The following is a 20,009-nucleotide window of genomic DNA, read 5'->3' as shown; positions in this document are numbered from 1 at the left end:
TTTGTATTTTTTTAGTAGAGACGGGGTGTCACCGTGTTCGCCAGGATGGTCTCGATCTCCTGACCTCGTGATCCGCCCGTCTCGGCCTCCCAAAGTGCTGGGATTACAGGCTTGAGACACCGCGCCCGGCCAAAAGAGTGATTTTCAATCCATTTTAGGGTTAGGGTTAGAGCCCAGGGGTCTGAGGTTACACTGAGCTATGGCCATGTCACTAAGAGGCACTCCAGTCTCGGGGACAGAGCAGGACCCTGTCTTTAAAAAAAAAAAGTGTGTCCAGTGTGTCCCATCATCAGAAGGCCTGGAGGCCTGGATGCAAAAGACCTTAACTTTGTTGGAGAGTCAGAGAGCCTGCTGCAACCCTATCCATTTCTAAGGGAAGTTGCCCCACCTACAGCCCCTGCTAATGGCAATGCACACAGATGACTCTCCGCTTCTGTCCCCACCTTGCATCACAGCTGTGGGCACTGATGCAGGGCATCCTGTTGATAGACTTCCTAGTGATCCCAGATATTGAAACAAAAAAGAAATGAGGCAAACAAGTTCAAGGCATTTTGAACTAGGAAATACTGAGGACATGGGAATCAACTGTAAGAGCAAAACAGGATGCAATGGAGTAGGAGTTATGAACTAGCATCAGGGCTATGAGAGAAGTAAAGATATTAGCAACAAGGTCAAGGAGAGGGACAATCCTGTGCCTAGAGTTGCCCCCATGGGTTTACTACCCCAGCCCCCGTGAGTTTTGAGACTGCATTTTTATTACCCCCATGCGAGTCATCGGATTTATGTTTTCTATCCCTCCTTGCCTTGGTTACTTGAGCTGACTTCCAAACCAAAAGGCCAACACAGTGACCATATGTTCCATCTTCCAGAGTTTCCGTTCTGCCTTCCCCTTGAACAGGGATGTGTGCCGGGTCCAAGGCTTTAATACAGTTCTTTGACTAGAAGGAGTCCCTGTACTGTATTTTACCAACAAGATTGTACCATCTTTCTCTTTATATGAGACTTACTGTTGCCTATAATCTTTTCAAGAATGCTTTCTGCATTGATGTATTGGTTGCCAGCAAAGTCTTTGGTATGTCAAGACCATGGGGCAAGAGAAAGTGAATTATATCAAAAGAAATTTTCCAATGTTCTCTAACATCTTTTCTTACCATATGGAGATTCTGGGTAACTAAGAGGCCAACTCTAGGCCATCCGTTGGTTCTAAAACTAGTGAGAAATCTGCCTGCGTAGTTTTGGTGGTTTTATTACAAAATCAGAGTCCGTAAAGTTTGAAACGCTAAAACTTATTAAGATCTGGGTTCAAATCTAATGGCTATTTAGAATATATATCTCATCTCTTCCTGGCCTTTTGGCTAAGATCAAGTGTCTTGCTCTGTCACCCAGGCTGGAGTACTCTGGACTCACTGCAACCTCTGCCTCCTGGGTTCAAGCAATTCTTGTGCCTCAGCCTCCCAAGTAGCTGAGATTACAGGCATGTGCCACCATGCCCGGCTAATTTTTGAATATTTTATAATACGCACTATGTACCAGGAATTTAGCTAAATGTTAGGAATTTTTTAAAAAAGAAAAAAGCTAGTCCTGTCCTCAAGGACTCACAGCCTGATGGGGAAGATCGTTATGTATTACAGAATGTTCATTCTAAGAATTTGTGTAGACATTTATGAAGGGCTGTGGGAACTCAGAGAAATAGCTGTTCAGGGGTACAGCTTTCAGACTTGTCCTGAGTGGAATTTAAAGGATGAATAAATTGGTTGCATCTTTCAGTACCAGCAAAGAGATATCGGAGCAGAATTTTTCTCTTCTCTGAAATCAACTGGCGCCGGGCGCAGTAGCTCATGCCTATAATCCCAGCACTTGTGAAGGCCAAGGCAGAAGGATTGCTCAAGGCCTGCACAACACAGTGAGACCCCGTCTCTACAAAAAGAAAACAATTTTTTAAATTAGCCAGGTGTGGTGGCATGTGCCTGTAGTCCCGGCTGCTCAAGAGGCTGAGGCAGGAGGATTGCTGGAACCTGAGAGTTTGAGGCTGCAGTGAGCTATGACTGTGCCACTGCACTCCAGCCTAGATGACAGAGCAAGACTCTGTTTATTAAGAATTAATTAATTAATTAGGACTGAGAACTTCCAGGCACAGGTACATTGGTTTGGGAGACTGAGGCTCCTGGAGATGAGAATAGGATATTCAAGTTAACTGCCTCTAGGTCTGTAGAACCATTGATCTGTGCAGGCACAGAATTGTAGTCATCTCCATCCATGAGGATGAATTTATCACAGAGGGGATCACCAAAAACTGATTCATTGTGGTAGCACCACATGTGTACACATGTATGTGCCACATAATGACATTTCAGTCAATGGTGGACTACATACATGATAGTGGTCCCTTAAGATTATAATGGAGCTGGAAAATTTGTCGCCTAGTGATGTCATAGCCTAGTGATGACATATGTAGTGCAATACATCACTCACGTGTTTGTGGTGATGCTGGTGTAAACAAATCTATTGCACTGCCAGTCAAGTAAAAGTACAGCAATTATGTCCGGTACATAATACTTAATAATGACAATAAATGACTATGTTACTGGTTTATGTATTTACTATACTATACTTTTTACAATTTGTATTAGTTCTTGCATTGCTATAAATAAATGCCTGAGATTCAGTAATTTATAAAGAAAAGAGATTTAATTGGCTCACAGTTCCACAGGCTGTACAGGAAGCATGACAACTTCAGGAAACTTATCCTGGCAGAAAGCGAAGGGGAAGCAGACATGTCTTCACACGGCCAGAGCAGAAGGAAAAGAGGGTAGGTGCTACACACTTTTAAACAACCAGATCTCACAAGCACTCATTCATTACCAGGAAAGCAGCACCATAGGGGAAATACACCTCCATGACCCACTCTCCTCCCCGCAGGCCCTGCCTCCAACACTGGAGATTACAATTCAACATGAGGTTTGGGTGAGGCACAGATCCAAACTATATCATCATTATTTTTGAGTGTACTGCTTTTACTTATTAAAAAAAAAAAAGTTAAACAGCCCCAGTCAGATCCTTCAGGAGGTATCCAGAAGAAGAAAGCATTGCTATCACAGGAGATGGCAGCTCCATGCCTGTTATTGCCCTTGAAGGCCTTGTAGTGGGGTGAGGTGTGGAGGTGGAAGACAGTGATGTTAATGATTCTTACTCAGTCTAGGCCTAGGCTAATGAGGGTGTTTGTGTCTTCATTCTTAACAAAAAGTAAGGCAATAAAAAGTAACAAAATAAATTTTTTAAATTTTTAAATAGACTAAAGTTTATAAAATAAGGATATAAAAAAGAAAAATATTTTTGTGCAGCAGTACAATGTGTTTTCAACAGTGTTATTACAAAATAATCAAAAGGTTTAAAAAGTGTATAAAGTAAAAATTTACAGTAAGCCAGTAAGCTAGCATTAATTTATTCATCAAGAAAGAAAAATACTTTCTTTTATCTTCTTCTTTTTTTTTTTTTGAGACGGAGTTGTTCTTATTGCCCAGGCTGGAGTGCAGTGCCATCATCTCGGCTCACCACAACCTCCGCCTCCCAGGTTCAAGCAATTCTCTTGCTTCAGCCTCCCAAGTAGCTGGGATAGCAGGCACCCACCACCACACCCAGCTAATTTTTTATGTTTTTTAAAGACGGGGTTTCATCATGTTGGCCAGGCTGGTCTTGAACTCCTAACCTCAGGTGATTCACCTGCCTCGGCCTCCCAAAGTGGTGGAATTACAGGCATGAGCCACCACACCCAGCCAGAACAGTATTTTTTTTATAAATTTAGCGTAGGCTAAATACACAGTGTTTATAAAGTCTACAGTAGTTTACAGTAATGTCCTAGACCTTCACATTCACTCACCACTCACTCACTCACTCAGAGCAACTTCCAGGCCTGCAAGCTCCATTCATAAGAGCTCTACACACATGTGCCATTTTAATATTTTATATCATATTTTTACTGTGCCTTTTCTATGTTTAGCTACACAAATACTTACATTTGTGTTACAACTGCCTATGGTATTCAGTACAGTGACATGCTGTACATATAGGTTTGCCTCCTAGGAGCCATAGCCTACACCATGTAGCCTAGGTGTGTAGTAGGCTGTACTATTCAGGTTTGCGTAAGTACACTCTATGATGTTTGCATGACAAAATCATGTAAGGATGTATTTCTTAGAACATATCCCTATCATTAAGCCACGCATGACTGTAGTTCTTTAGCATCTTCATAAAGAATTAGAGTCCCGCTTGCTGTAAGTTGTCTGGCATAAGACTTGGCATCTTCAGTGTGTCACAGGCCCTCAAATGGCTCTTTTAGCCCCACCTATATGTCTTTTGGGCACTTAAACCACATAACTAAAACTATTCATTATTGCCTTTTTCCAAAATACACACACACAAACCTATTTCCTCGCAAACATTTTTAATCTCAGTAAATGGTTTCACTAGCTGTTTCCCAAGCTACAATCTGTAACATCATATTTATTCCTCCCTATTCCTCCAATTAATCACCAAATTCTGTGCCTTTTACCCTCAAGTCTTCCTAGAATAAGGCCTCTCCCTCCATCCCCACCTCTCCCTCATTTGCAGATTGTGTCTCCTCTCAGAGGGACAACCACAACAGCGTGTCTTCCCTGCCTTTCCAAGTCCCAGCACCGCCTTAGCTTCATGGGTGCAAGTTAATCATTTCCAGTTTCAACAAACTTTAAATCTGAAATGTCAAGTTCATTGAAGGAAAAATGCCATGAAAGAATAATAATAGGTCAGGCTCGGTGGCTTGTGCCTTGTAATCCAGGCATTTTGCGAGGCCAGTGCAGGAAGATCACTTGAGGACAGGAAATCAAGACCAGCTTGGGTCACACAGTGAGACCCATCTTTACAAAAAAATTTTTAAATTAGTGAAGCTTTGTGGCATGCAGCTGTAGTTCCAGCTACTTGGGAGGCTGAAGCAGTAATGAGCTATGATCACCACTGCACTCCAGCCTGGATGACAGAGTGAGATCCAGTATTTAAAAGAGAAGAAGAAGGAGGAGGAGAAGGAGAAGAGAGGAAGAAGCAGAAGGGGAAGAAGAGGAGGAAGAGGAAGAAGAAGAAGGAGAAGGAGAAGAAAGAGGAGAAGGAGACACACACATACATTCTCCTAAAATATAAATACTATCAGGTCACAATCCTAATTAAAGGCACCTGTGGCATTTTGTTGCCTATAACATAAAATTACCTTTTTTTTTCTTTTTCAGACAGAGACTCACTTTGTCGCCCAGGCTGAAGTACAGTGGTGCAATCTTGGCTCACTGCAACCTCTACCTCCCAGGTTCAAGCAAGTATCTTGCCTCAGCCTCCTGAGTAGCTGGGATTACAGGCGTGCACCAGCATGCCCAGCTAATTTTGTATTTTTAGTAGAGATGGAGTTTTTACCATGTTGGCCAGGCTGGTCTCAAACTGCTGACCTCAAGTGATCCACCTGCCTTAGCCTCCCAAAGTGCCAGGATTACAGGCATGGGCCACTGCACCCAGCTAAAATTAACATTTTATAAATTGTTATTCCAAGATCCTTCACAATCTGACTCCAACCTCTTTCTCCAGCCTTGTCTTCTTCCACCCCTCAACAAGTGCTCTAGCCTTCCCTCAGTATCTGTTCAGTAAACATGCTCTCTTGGGCATACTTTTATATAAACTTTTTTCTCTTTCTGAAATAAAAATGTGTCATTCATACCACTATTTTAGTAGCTAAATAAATTTGTTTCATTCAGTTACTAGATATATTTCTTTGTTAGTTTACTTCCTTCCACTGTAATGTAAAACTAGCAGAAAAGGAGATTTGAACTTTTTTTCCAGCTTTATCATGTATAAGCCACTGTGAGTCTCTAACAAAGTAATGGAATCCATAGCATAAAAAATACATCTAAACATATTTTTGGGGGTATTATATTCTAAAAGTATGTTTTAATTAGCATGGTGCCAAGAAGGTGTGTCCACATCATGAGTGAATTCTTATTTCACAACAGAGACTATGTTTTGTCCTGGAGGGAAAGAATGAATCAAACGACTCTCCCTTTTGATTATTTGTAACAATAAAGCTGAAGAACTTAAACAGCACCCTTGCTTTTCTTTAACACTCATACATTTAAATTGATGAAATCGGCCAGGCATGGTGACTCCCGCCTGTAATCCCAGCAGTTTTAGAGGCCAAGGCGGGCAGATTGCTTGAGCCAAGGAGTTCAAGACCAGCCTGGGCAACATGATGAAACCCTATCTCTACAAAAACGCTAAAGTTAACCGGGCGTGGTGGCATATGCCTGCAGTCCCAACTACTCAGGAGGATCACTTGAGCCTAGGAGGTCGAGGCTGCAGTGAGCCATGTTCATGCCACTGCACTTCACCCTAGTCAACATAACAAGATCCTGTCTGAAAAAAAAAAAATTACATAAATAAATTCATGAAATCTTAATAAATCTTAATAAAATCATGAAATCTTGTACTGTTTTTCAAATTTATATTTTTTAAAGCAAATTTTTAAATAATATAGTAACATTTCAGGTAGTAAATTTCTACCACAAAAACAACTTGATGTTACTGAGATTAATTACAAATTAAAGAAATAATCAGGTGTTGTATAAAAAATCTTACCTATGAGATATATTATTTAATCTACAAAACAATTTGAGATTTAAAGCCATAACTAGCAAGTAGAACTTCTGAAATATAAAGTTTAATACAGTATCAATAGTTTCTAACATAAGACCTTCATAAATATAAAACAACAACTTAAATGTCTATGAAAAATCAGTATTCACAAGCATCACCAAACATTGATAGTCATTCATTATATTTGTTACCATGAAAGCAGTAATTAAAACACTATATATGTATATTTTAATATGGAGTCTCGCTCTGTCACCCAGGCTGGAGTGCAGTGGCACAATCTCAGTTCATTGGAACCTCTGCCTTCTGTGTTTAAGCGATTCTCCTGCCTCAACTTCCCAAGTAGCTGGGATTACAGGTGCCCACCACCACACCTGGCTAATTATTCTATTTTTAGTGAAGACGGATTTTCATCATTTTGGCCAGGCTGGTCTCAAACTTCTGACCTCAAGAGATCCACCCACCGTGGCCTCCCAAAGTACTGGGATTACAGGTGACCCACTGCACCTGGCCTAAAACACTATTTTAAGAGTTACAGTTATTTTATTTAAGTAAGCTAATTAGGCAAAAATGTGTCTTCTAGTTTTGTACATTGTAGTTGGGTTATTTCCTGTAGCAGAAATACAGATTTTTTTAAATGCAGATTTTTTAAAAGTTAAGAGTTGAAAGGAAACTGCATTCTTTTTTTTTTTGACTTGCAATCTCACTCCCTAGGAGTCCTACATTTGTGCTAGAGGTGAAGTTGTTGCCAAAGCAGCCAAAACGGGACAGTACGGTCTAGGCTGTTCAACTGTCAAGATGCGTTTTTGTTGAACTACATCTTATTGCAAAGATTCATATGTGTCCTGCTTTACTGTTAAAATAACTTTTTCCAAAAAGGAGCAAATTATGCAAGTGAATATAGTACATTTTTTACAGTCTGGTGTATGGCAAACTTCCACTAAAGTTTCACGAAAACATTCCTTTTATGCAAACCTATTGAACAGTTACTGTGTTGCAGCTACTGCTCTAGGCAGCAAACCACAGTTTCTAGGACTTAAACTCATTGTCGGCCTTTAAATTTTGCAGAGTCTGTAATGGTTAAAAACAAAAAAAAAAGTCACACATTGACACATTAAGCACTTGAAAATCTTCTCAGATGCTGAAGCCTTTGTCTTTTATTTACTTTCTAGAATACAAATTTTGCCTCTTTCATTATGATAACTGGTTGTATCAATCCCAACACAAATGACAGATTCTCAGATTGTTTACTGAAAGAAGTTAGTCAAATAAGCTTCTGTTTGTTGATTGCTCAAAATATCCAGATGGCTAAATCAACCTGGTATTTAAACTTATCTTTGATTCAACTATGGTTTCTATGTGTCTGTCTTGCTTGAGATAGATTTGAATTGCTTTAAATAAATTATCTTATTTACCTTTCTGAGATGAAAATGGAAAACACTATTGTTGCAACTTAACTTCCTGGGTAGTAAAGCCTTGGTTTTAAAAACCACATAGCAGAAGAGGAATTCCCCTGCCAGGCTGGAGGGGCCTCACTAAACCATCATTACTTCGCTCCAGGTTGGCTCCTAACCCTTTCCAGGGAGGTGCAGTTTGGGCCTAAATTTTTTTCTTTTTTTAGACGGAGTTTCGCTCTTCCACCCAAGCTGGAGTGTAGTGGCGAAATCTCAGCTCACTGCAACCTCTGCCCCCTGGGTTCAAGCAATTCTCCTGCTTCAGCCTCCTGAGTGGCTGAGATTACAGGCATGTGCCACCACGCCTGGCTACTTTTTTTTTTTTTTTTTTTAATAGAGACGGAGGTTTTGCCATGTTGGCCAGGCTGGTCTTGAACTCCTGACCTCAGGTGATCCACCCACCTCAGCCTCACAAAATGCTAGGATTACAAGCGTCAGCCACTGTGCCAGTCTTGGGCCTAAATTTCTAAAACATTCCTTGTTTGTGTTTTTCTCTCTTTGATTTACTCTCTTTTTGCAATCTGTTGTTTGAGATGCTTTACATGTTTAAAGCTTTTAAAAATTCACTAAAAACAAAACAGAAAATGTAATAATGAATAATTAACTCAGAAACACATTTCTAACTGCTGTTGACAATTTATTATTTCCTAACAGCTTTCTGTTCCTTCCCTTCTCTTGCTAAAACTCCAGCTAGAGTTTGTTTTAGTTGCATAAAAACTCTTCTTCAGTGAGCTTTTGCTAAGCTATACTGCTCATCTGGTCTTGATTCTGACTTTGGATATTTTGTTCATCATGGATTATTTTACATTACTTTTGGTGGTAGTAATTGCATGAAAATATCACTCACCTTGATTACTACGCTGTTTGGTGCCCCCGGAAGCTTGCCCCAAGGAGAGTGCTTTACTCGCAGTACCCTAGTCCTGGCCTGATAATAAGCAACCTCAATATCTCAGTGGCGTACAAAAACAGACATATATTTCTTGTCCTCATTACACTGAGGTTGCCTATCTGCTGCAACTGTGCAGGGCACGGCTGGGCCCTGCTCAACTTGGTCCCACATGTCTTAGTCTTTCCAAAACCCGTGAGGAAGGAGTAGCCCCTCTCTGAAACATTTTATTCTCACGGTGAAGTGTCAAAACCGGACAGGACAATCATTGATGTACCTTGTGATGAGTCATGCCCTGGATCTTAAAGTTTCTCCCTGGAACTGACACCCTGTCCCTTCAGCCCAGTTTCCAAAGGCCAAAGCAGTCACAGGGTCAAGCCTGAACTCAAAGAGGTGGAGGTGTATACTCCATCTTCTGAAAGAGAGAAAATATTGGAAATAGTCTGAGTTACCACACCCTACTAGTGAAACCTGAAGTACAGGAGACATGATGTTAAAGTCCTGGAGGCTATTCACAAGCATATCAGTTCCACTCTCTTGAGCACATACTAGGATTACACTCAGTGGACCTCTTGGAAGCTAGGACTATTGTTGTGGCTTACTTTAGCCAACACAGTATACTGTAGGTAATGTGTTTCAATCCTTGGGAGAAGCCAAAGTGCGATCAACCTCATTCCCTTTTTCTTCTTTTTTTTTTCAGACAGAGTTTTGCTCTTATTGCCCAGGCAGGAGTGCAATGGTGAGATCTTGGCTCACTGCAACCTCCACCTCCCTGATTCAAGCAATTCTCCTGCCTCAGCCTCCCAAGTAGCTGGGGTTACAGGCATGTGCCACCATGCTCAGCTAATGTTTGTATTATTAGCAGGGACTGGGTTTCACCATGTTGGTCAGGCTGGTCTTGAACTCCTGATCTCGAGTGATCCACCTGCCTCAGCCTCCCAAAGTGCTGAGATTATAGGTATGAGCCACCATGCCCGGTCTCTCATTCTCTTTTTCTACCTCACCAGTTAGGGAAGCTTGTGTCCAAATGGACCTCAGTCAGCCTGTATCCCTGAGTGAAAAGAACCCCCCAGCAACTCACAATGAACATGAAAAACGAGATAAATAAACTTTTACTGTATTAAGTCACTGTGATTTGAGGCTTGTTTTTTGTCACAGCATAACCCAGCCCATCCTGACTAGCACATTTGGCTTTCAGGGATGCTTTCCCTTATTGTCTGGCTTATGAATTTCTAGGAAATGAAAGATAATCACTCTTCTCTGATAGGTTAACCAATTTTTCTAAAATTAGTGGTCTGATAAGAAGCAGGAGATTTACATAGTCTCAAAGTATTGCCTCGCAATATACTTAACTAGTTACAAAGGAAAAAGCATACAAGTTTACAGTTGAGAAAGCACCAACTTAACCAAGTGATCAATACATTATCAGTCATGGGATATGGGAAGGCACAGTAAGATGGTGGAATAGAAGTCTCCACCGATCTCCTTCCCACCCCACACTGCAAAGACACCAATTTAACAACGGTCTACACAGAAAAGAACACCTTCATAGGAACCAAAAATCAGACAAGCCCTCATCATACCTGGGTTTAACTTTGTATTGCTGAAAGAGGCAATGAAGAGATACAGAAGACAGTTCTGAATCATCAGTGCCACCCCTCCTCATCCCGTGGCATTGGTGGCATGGTGCAAAGAGCATCTATGAGTGCTGGGGGAGGGAAAACACAGCAATTATGAGGCACTAAACTCCGTGCTGTCCTGTTGGAGCAGCAAGGAAAACCGGACCAAACTCAGCTGGCATCCACCCACAGAGGGAGCCTTTCAACCAGCCCTAGCCAGAGGGGAATTGCCAACTCCAGGAGTCTGAACTTGAGTTCCCACAAACCTTGCCACTGAGGGCTAAAGTGCTCTAGGTCTCTAAATAAACTTGAAAGGAAGTCTTGGCCACAGGATTGCAATTCTTGGGTGAGTCCTAGTGCTGAACTAGGCCCAGAGACAGTGGACTTCGGGGGCACGTGACCTACTGAGACATTAGCTGGCATAGCAAAGGGAGTGCTGGCATCGCCCCTCCCCTAACTCCAGGATACACAGCTTGCAGCTCCAAAAGGACCCCTTCCTTCCACTTGAGGAGAGGGAAGAACCACGAGGACTTTGTCTTGAATCCTGGATGCCAGGTCAGCCACAGCAGGACAAAGCATCAGAGTCATGAGGCCCCTGTTCCAGGCCGTAGCTCCTGGACAACATTTCTAGACATGCCCCGGGCCACAAGGGAGCCCACTGTTTTGAAGGGAAGGATCCAGTCCTGGTAGCATTCATCACCTGCTAACTGAAGAGCCCTTGGCTTTGAATAACCACCAGTTATACCCAGGTACTACATCAAGGGCCTTGGTGAACCTCTGGGACTTGCTGGCTTCAGGTGAGACTCAGCATATGGTAGACCAGCTGTGGTAGCTACAGGGAAAACTCCTTCTGCTTGCGAAAAGCAAAGGAAAACGTGAAGGGGACATTGTCTTGCGCCTTAGATAACAGCACAGCCACAGCTGGGTAGAGCACCAAGTTGGCTCATGAGGTCCCCAATTCTAGGACTTGACTCTTGGTGGGCATTTCTGTACCTGCCTTGGGCCAAGGGGAGAACATCGCCATGAAGGACAAGTCCCAGGCCAGGAACCATCAAAAAAAAAAAAAAAAAAATAGCTGACTTAAGAGCCCTTGAGCCTTAAGGGAACATTTGCAGTAGTCTGGCCCAGACAGTGAACCTCTGGGACTTGCTGGCTTCAGGTGAGACAATAAACACTTAACTCTTCAATGCCCACACACAAGCAAACATCCTTAAGTATCAAGACACTCTAGGAAAATGTGACTTCACCAAATAAACTAAATAAGGCACTGGGGAACCAATTCTGGAAAAACAGAGATATGTGAATGTTCAGATGAAAAATTCGAAATCACTATGTTGAAGAAACTCAAAGAAATTCAAGATAACACAGAGAAGGAATTCAGAATTCAATTCTATAAGAAAAATTTAACAAAGAGATTGAAATAAGAAGAATCAAGCAGAAATTCTGGAGCTGAAAAATGCAATTGGCATACTGAAGAATACATTAGAGGCCTTTAATAGCAGAATGAATCAAGCAGAAGAAAGAATTAGCATGAAGACAGACTATCTGAAAATACACAATCAGAAGAGACAAAAGAAAAAAAAAAAACAAAAAACAATGAAGCATCCCTAAAGGATCTAGAAAATAGCCTCAAAAGGGAAAATTTAAGAGTTATTGGCCTTAAGAGGAGGTAGACAGTTGAATGGCAATCATTAGAGTCAGGAAACAACAGTTTTGGAGAGGATGTGGAAAGGAACACTTTTACACTGTTGGTGGATTGTAACTAGTTCAACCATTATGGAACACAGTATCAATTCCTCAAGGATCTAGAACTAGATGTACCATATGACCCAGCCATCCACTACTGGTATATACCCAAGGATTGTAAATTACTCTACTACAAAGCACATGCACACGTATGTTTATGCGGCACTATTCACAATAGCAAAGACTTGAAATCACCCAAATGTCCATCTGTGACAGACTGGATTAAGAAAATGTGGCACATATACCCATGGAATACTATGCACCATCAAAAAGATGAGTTTGCGTCCTTGTAGGGACATGGATGCAGCTGGAAACCATCATTCTTAGCAAACTATCACAAGAAGAGAAAACCAAACACCGCATGTTCTCACTCATAGGTGGGAACTGAACAATGAGATCACTTGGACTCGGGAAGGGAACATCACACACTGGGGCCTATCATGGGGAGGGGGAGGAGGAGGGATTGCATTGGGGAGTTATACATGATATAAACGTTATGCACATGTACCCTAGAACTTAAGTATAATAAAAAATAAAAAATAAAAAAATAAAAAATAAAAAAAATAAAAAAAAAAAGAAGGAGGTAGAGAGACAGGGGTAGGAAGTTTATTCAAAGGGATAATAACAGAGAACTTCCCAAACATTAAGAAAGATATAAATATCCAAGTACAAAAAGATGAAAGAACACCAAGCTGATTTAACCCAAAGATGACTGCCTTAAGGCATTTAATAATCAAACTCCCACAGGTCAAGGATAAAGAAAGGATCCTAAAAGCAGCAAGAGAAAAGAAACAAACATACAATGGAACTCCAATACATCTGGCAGCAGACTTTTCAGTGAAAATCTTACAGGCCAAGGGAGAGTGGCATGACATATTTAAAATGCTGAATTAAAAAAAAAAAAAAAACTTTTACCCTAGAATAGTATATCCAGTGCAAACATCCTTCAAATATGGAGGATAAATAAAGACTTGCCCAGACAAACAAAAACTGAGGGATTTCATCAATACCAGACCTGTCCTACAAGAAATGCTAAAGAGAGTTTTTCAATTTGAAAGAAAAGGTACAAAACTCACTTGTAATAGTAAGAACACAGAGAAACACAGACTACGGTAACACTGTAACTGTGGTGGGTAAACTATTCTTATCATAAGCAGAAAGATTAAATGATGAATCAATCAAAAATAATAACTATGACAACTTTTTAAGACTTGAACAGTACAATCAGATATAAATAGAAACAACAAAAAATTAAAAAGGGGGGATGAAGTTAGGGTGTAAACTTTTTATTAGCTTTCTTTTTGCTTGTTTGTTTATACAAACAGTGATAAGTTTTTATCAGCTTAAAATAATGGGTTATAAGATAGTATTTGCAAGCCTCATGGTAATCTCAAACCAAAAAACATACCATGAATGCACAAAAAGCAAAAAGCAAGGAACCAAATCATATCACCAGAGAAAATAACATTTACTAAGGGAAAACAGGAAGAAAAGAAACAAAGAAGACCACAAAACAGCCAGAAAACAAGTAACAAAACTGCAAAAGTTAAGTTCTTACTTATCAATAATAACATTGAATACAAACTCCCCAATGGACTAACCTCTCCAATCAAAAGACACAGAGTGGCTAAATGGATAAAAAAAAAATAAGACACATGATCTGTTGCTTACAAGAAAGACACTTCACCTACAAAGACACATACAGACTGAAAATAAAGGGACAGAAAGATATTCCCTACCAATAAAAAACAAAAAAGAGCAGTAGTAGCTATACTTGTAACAGACAAAATCGATTTCAAGACAAATCTATAAGAAGAGACAAGGAAGGTCACTATATAAGGATAAAGGAGTCAGTTCAGCAAGAGGATACAACAATTTTAAATGTATATGTACCCAACACTGGAGCACTCAGATATATAAAGTAAATATTATTAGAGCTGAAGAGAGAGATAGGTCCCAATATGATAATACCTGAAGACTTCAACACCCCACTTTCAGCACTGGACAGATCTTCCAGATAGAAAATTAACAAATTGGACCTAATTTGCATTATAAAACAAATGGATCCAATAGATATTTACAGAACATTTCATCCAATGGCTGCAGAATACACATTATTTTCCTCAGCACATAGATTATTCTCAAGAATAGACCATCTCTTAGGTCACAAAACAAGTCTTAAAACATTAAAAAAAAAAAAAAAATACTGGGCCGGGTGTGGTGGCTCACACCTATAATCCCAACACTTTGGGAGGCCGAGGCAGGCAGATCACAAGGTCAGGAGTTTGAGACCAGCCTGGCCAACATAATGAAACCCCATCTCTACTAAAAATTCAAAAATTAGCCAGGCATGGTGGCACAAACCTGTAGTTTCCACTACTCGGGAGGCTGAAGCAAGGGAATCACTTGAACCCAGGATTCAGAGACTGCAATGAGTCGAGATCACACCACTGCACTCCAGCCTGGGTGACAGAGCAAGACTCGGTCTAAAAAACAAAAAACAAAAACACCTGAAATAATATCAAACATTTTCTCTGATCACAATGAAACAAACCTAGAAATTAATAACGAGGAATTTTGGAAACTATATAAACACATGGAAATGAAACAATATACTCTTGAACGACCAGTGGATCAATGAAGTAATTAAAAAGGAAATTGAAATATTTATTGAATCAAATCATAATGGAAACACAACATACCAAAATCTATGAGCTGTATGTACTGAGGGAATTTTATAGCTCCAAGTGCCTACATCAGAAAAAAAGAAAAACTGACCGGGCGTGGTGGCTCACGCCTGTAATCTCAGCACTTTGGGAGGCCTAAGCAGCCAGATCACCTGAGGTGAGGAGTTCCATACCAGCCTGGCTAATATGGCGAAACCCCGTCTGTACTAAAAATACACAATCAGCCCCTTCTCCCTGGCGGTTAGTACTGAAAGTGCGGAGTATGTGCTCCAGGCTCGGAACATACACTTATTATTTAAAAAAAAAAAAAAAAAAAAACTAAAAAAATTTTTTAGACTTCCCCAAAATGTACAAAAATTCTGCCTCTCCCCCGCCGTAGACTTTTATTTTTTTTCTTCCTCTTTTATAAAATACCCCTAGAAGCAGCCGAGGCCGACCCGCCCGCCCGCAGCAGCTCCAAGAAGGAACCAAGAGACCGAGGCCTTCCCGCTGCCCAGGCTGACACCGCCACCCTCGCCCGCAGCCAGCGGCAGCGGATCAACACCGCTCTGGGGCGGTTGAGTAGTTTTCGATTCCGGGTGATTTTTGGCCCTCTGCGCTTGCCCCCGCTCACCTCCTCCCGTCTCCGGCTCCCACCCCCGGCATTCGCGCTCCTCCTTTTACGGAAAGGTCGCCGCCCGTGGCCCTGCGGGCAGCCGTGGTGAGATGAACCCCAGTGCCCCCAGCTACCCCACGTCCTCGCTCTACGTGGGGGACCTCCATCCAGACGTGACCCACGTGATGCTCTACGAGTTCAGCCCGGCCTCGCCCATCCTCTCCATCCGGGTCTGCAGGGACATGAACACCTGCTGCTCTTTGGGCTGCGCCTATGTGAACTTCCAGCAGCCGGCGGACGCGGAGCATGCTGTGAACACTATGAATTTTGATGTTGTAAAGGGCAAGGCAGTAGGCATCGTGTGGTCTCAGCGTGATTCATCACTTCGCAGAAGTGGAGTGGGCTACATATATTAAAAATCCGGCAAATCCATTGATAATAAGCACTGTATGATACATTTTCTCCTTTTGGTAACATCCTTTCATGTAAGGTGATCTGTGATGAAAATGATTCCAAGGACTATGGATTTGTACACTTTGAGACACAGGAAGCAGCTGAAAGAGCTATGGAAAAAAATGAATGGAATGCTCCTAAATGATTGCAAAGTAGTTGTTGCACGATGTACGTCTCGTAAAGAACAAGAAGCTGAACTTGGCCGGGCGCGGTGGCTCAAGCCTGTAATCCCAGCACTTTGGGAGGCCGAGACGGGCGGATCACGAGGTCAGGAGATCGAGACCATCCTGGCTAACACTGTGAAACCCCGTCTCTACTACTAAAAAAATACAAAAAAAAAAAAAAAAAAAAAAAAAAAAGCCAGGCGAGGTGGCGGGCGCCTGTAGTCCCAGCTACTCGGGAGGCTGAGGCAGGAGAATGGCGTGAACCCGGGAGGCGGAGCTTGCAGTGAGCTGAGATCCGGCCACTGCACTCCAGCCCCGGCCCCGGCGACAGAGTGAGACTCCGTCTCAAAAAAAAAAAATTTATACTTACCTGGCAGGAGAGATACCATGATCACGAAGGTGGTTTTCCCAGGGCGAGGCTTATCCATTGCACTCCGGATGTGCTGACCCCTGCGATTTCCCCAAATGTGGGAAACTCGACTGCATAATTTGTGGTAGTGGGGGACTGCGTTCGCGCTTTCCCCTCAAAAAAAAAAAAAAAAAAAAAAAAAGAAGCTGAACTTGGAGCTAGGGCAAAAGAGTTCACCAATGTTTACGTTAAGAATTTGAGAAAACCCTAGAAGAAAATCTAGGTAGTACCATTCAGGACCTAGGCATGGGCAGGACTTCATGTCTAAAACACACAAAAGCAACGGCAGCAAAAGCAAAAATTGACACATGGGATCTAATTAAACTAAAGAGCTTTTGCACAGCTAAAGAAACTACCAACAGAGTGAACAGGCAACCTACAGAATGGGAAAAAATTTTTGCAACCTACTCATCTGACAAAGGGCTAATATCCAGAATCTACCAAGAACTCAAACAAATATACAAGAAAAAAAAAAAAAACCCCATCAAAAAGTGGGCAAAGGATATGAACACACATTTCTCAAAAAAGACATCCATACAGCCAACAGACACATGAAAAAATGCTCATCATCACTGGCCATCAGAGAAATGCAAATCAAAACCACAATGAGATGCCATCTCACACCAGTTAGAATGGCAATCATTAAGAAGTCAGGAAACAACAGGTGTTGGACAGGATGTGGAGAAATAGGAACACTTTTACACTGTTGGTGGGATTGTAAACTAGTTCAACCATTATGGAAAACAGTATGGCGATTCCTCAAGGATCTAGAACTAGATGTACCATATGACCCAGCCATCCCACTACTGGGTATATACCCAAGGATTATAATTACTCTACTACAAAGACACATGCACACGTATGTTATTGCGGCACTATTCACAATAGCAAAGACTTGGAATCAACCCAAATGTCCATCTGTGACAGACTGGATTAAGAAAATGTGGCACATATACACCATGGAATACTATGCAGCCATCAAAAAGGATGAGTTTGCGTCCTTTGTAGGGACATGGATGCAGCTGGAAACCATCATTCTTAGCAAACTATCACAAGAAGAGAAAACCAAACACCGCATGTTCTCACTCATAGGTGGCAACTGAACATGAGATCACTTGGACTCGGGAAGGGGAACATCACACACTGGGCCTATCATGGGGAGGGGGGAGGAGGGAGGGATTGCATTGGGGAGTATACATGATATAAACGTCATGCACATGTACCCTAGAACTTAAAGTATAATAAAAAAATTAAAAAAAAAAAAAAAAAATAAAAAAAGAATTTGGAGGAAGACATGGATGATGAACCCCTTAAGGATCTCTTTGGCAAGTTTGGGCCTACCTTAAATGTGAAAGTAATGACTGATGAAAGTGGAAAATCCAAAGGATTTGGATTTGTAAGCTTTGAAAGGCTTGAAGATGCACAGAAAGCTGTGGATGAAATGAATGGAAAGGAGCTCAATGGAAAACAAATTTATGTTGGTAGAGCTCAGAAAAAAGTGAAACGGCAGACAGAACTTAAGCGCAAGTTTGAACAGATGAAGCAAGATGGGATCACCAGATACCACGGTGTTAATCTTTATGTGAAAAATCTTGATGATGGCATTGATGATGAACGTCTCCAGAAAGAGTTTTCTCCATTTGGTACAATCACTGGTGCAAAGGTTATAATGGAGGGTGGTTGCAGCAAAAGGTTTGGTTTTGTATGTTTCTCTTCACCAGAAGCCACTAAAGCAGTTACAGAAATGAATGGTAGAATTGTGGCCACAAAGCCATTGTATGTAGCTTTAGCTCAGCGCAAAGAGTGCCAGGCTCACCTCACTAACCAGTATATGCAGAAAATGGCAAGTGTATGAGCTATGCCCAACCCTGTAATCAACCCCTACCAGCCAGCACCTCCTTCAGGTTACTTCATGGCAGCTCTCCCACAGACTCAGAACGGTGCTGCATACCATCCTTCTAGCCAAATTGCTTAACTAAGACCAAGTCCTCGCTGGATTGCCTAGGAGGCCAGACCTCATCCATTCCAAAATATGCCCAGTGCTATCCGCCCAGCTGCTCCTAGACCACCATTTGGTACTATAAGACCAGCTTCTTCACAGGTTCCACAAGTCATGTCAATACAGCGTGTTGCTAACACATCAACACAGACAATTTGTCCATGTCCTGCAGCTGCTGCTGTGCAACTCCACATTATAACTATGCTACGGGAGTTCAAAATCCTCAGAAACATTGTAACGCACAGCCACAAGTTACAATGCAACAGCCTGCTGTTCATGTACAAGGTCGGGAACCTTTTGACTGCTTCCATGTTGGTGTCTGCCCATCCTCAAGAGCAAAAGCAAATGTTGGGTGAACGGCTGTTTCCTCTTATTCAAGCCATGCACCCTACTCTCGCTGGTAAAATCACTGGCATGTTGTTGGAGATTGGTAATTCAGAACTTCTTCATATGCTGGAGTCTCCTGAGTCACTCCGTTCTAAGGCTGATGAAGCTGTAGCTGTACTACAAGCCCACCAAGCTAAAGAGGCTGCCCAGAACGCAGTTAACAGTGCCACCCATGTTCCAACTGTTTAAAATTGATCAGGGACCACGAAAAGAAACTTTTACTTCACAGAAGAAAAATATCTAAATATCAAAAAATGTAAATATTATGGAAAAAACATTGCAAATTATAAAATAAATTTGAAAAGAAACTTTGAACCTTATGTACCAAGCAAATGCCAGGTCTAGCAAACATAACGCTAGTCCTAGACTACTTACTGATTTAAAAAATTAAAACACACACACACACGCAAATAGTAAAATATGAAAACATGTTAATGTTTTATAGACTCTGGGAAAAAGAATTTTCAGTAAAGTACAACAATTTAAAGCATTCCTTTCTTTAATTTTGTAATTCTTTACTGTGGAATAGCTCAAAATGTCAGTTCTGTTTTAAGTAACAGAATTGATAACTGAGCAAGGAAACATAATTCAGATTATAAAATTATTGCTTTAATAAAAATTCCTTAAACAGTGAAAAATAAAATAAAATACAAAAAGTAGCCGGGCATAGTGGCACGTGCCTGTAATCCCAGCTACTCGGGAGACTGAGGCAGGAGAATTGCTTGAACCCAGGAGGCAGAGGTTGCAGTGAGCTGAGATCGCGTCATTGTGCTCCAGCCTGGGCGACAGAGCAAGACTCCATCTCAAAAAAGAAGGAAGGAAGGGAGAGAGGGGAACGGAGGCAGAAGGGTATTTGAGGGCATATTCTTTTTTCTCGCTATTAAATGAGGAACATAATATCACTCTGAAATTCCACTTCATTTTGTTAACCATGTGCAGAGAATTTCGCT

At 41.4% G+C, this 20,009-nt stretch overlaps 1 non-coding gene and 1 pseudogene across 1 annotated transcript; both read left to right on the top strand.

Moving 5' to 3' along the window:
- Positions 1–14,877: 14,877 nt before the first annotated feature.
- Positions 14,878–19,445, top strand: LOC117090851 (annotated as a pseudogene).
- LOC117091272 lies at positions 16,627–16,790 on the top strand. Its single transcript, XR_004440375.1, has one exon. It is a non-coding gene; the product is annotated as a U1 spliceosomal RNA (small nuclear RNA).
- Positions 19,446–20,009: the final 564 nt, after the last annotated feature.

Source organism: Trachypithecus francoisi, unplaced genomic scaffold, assembly GCF_009764315.1.
Source record: "Trachypithecus francoisi isolate TF-2019V2 unplaced genomic scaffold, Tfra_2.0 Lachesis_group11, whole genome shotgun sequence".
NCBI lineage: Eukaryota > Metazoa > Chordata > Mammalia > Primates > Cercopithecidae > Trachypithecus > Trachypithecus francoisi.
The sequence above is the reverse complement of the archived record's forward strand: the minus strand, read 5'-3'. Positions and strand labels throughout refer to the sequence as shown.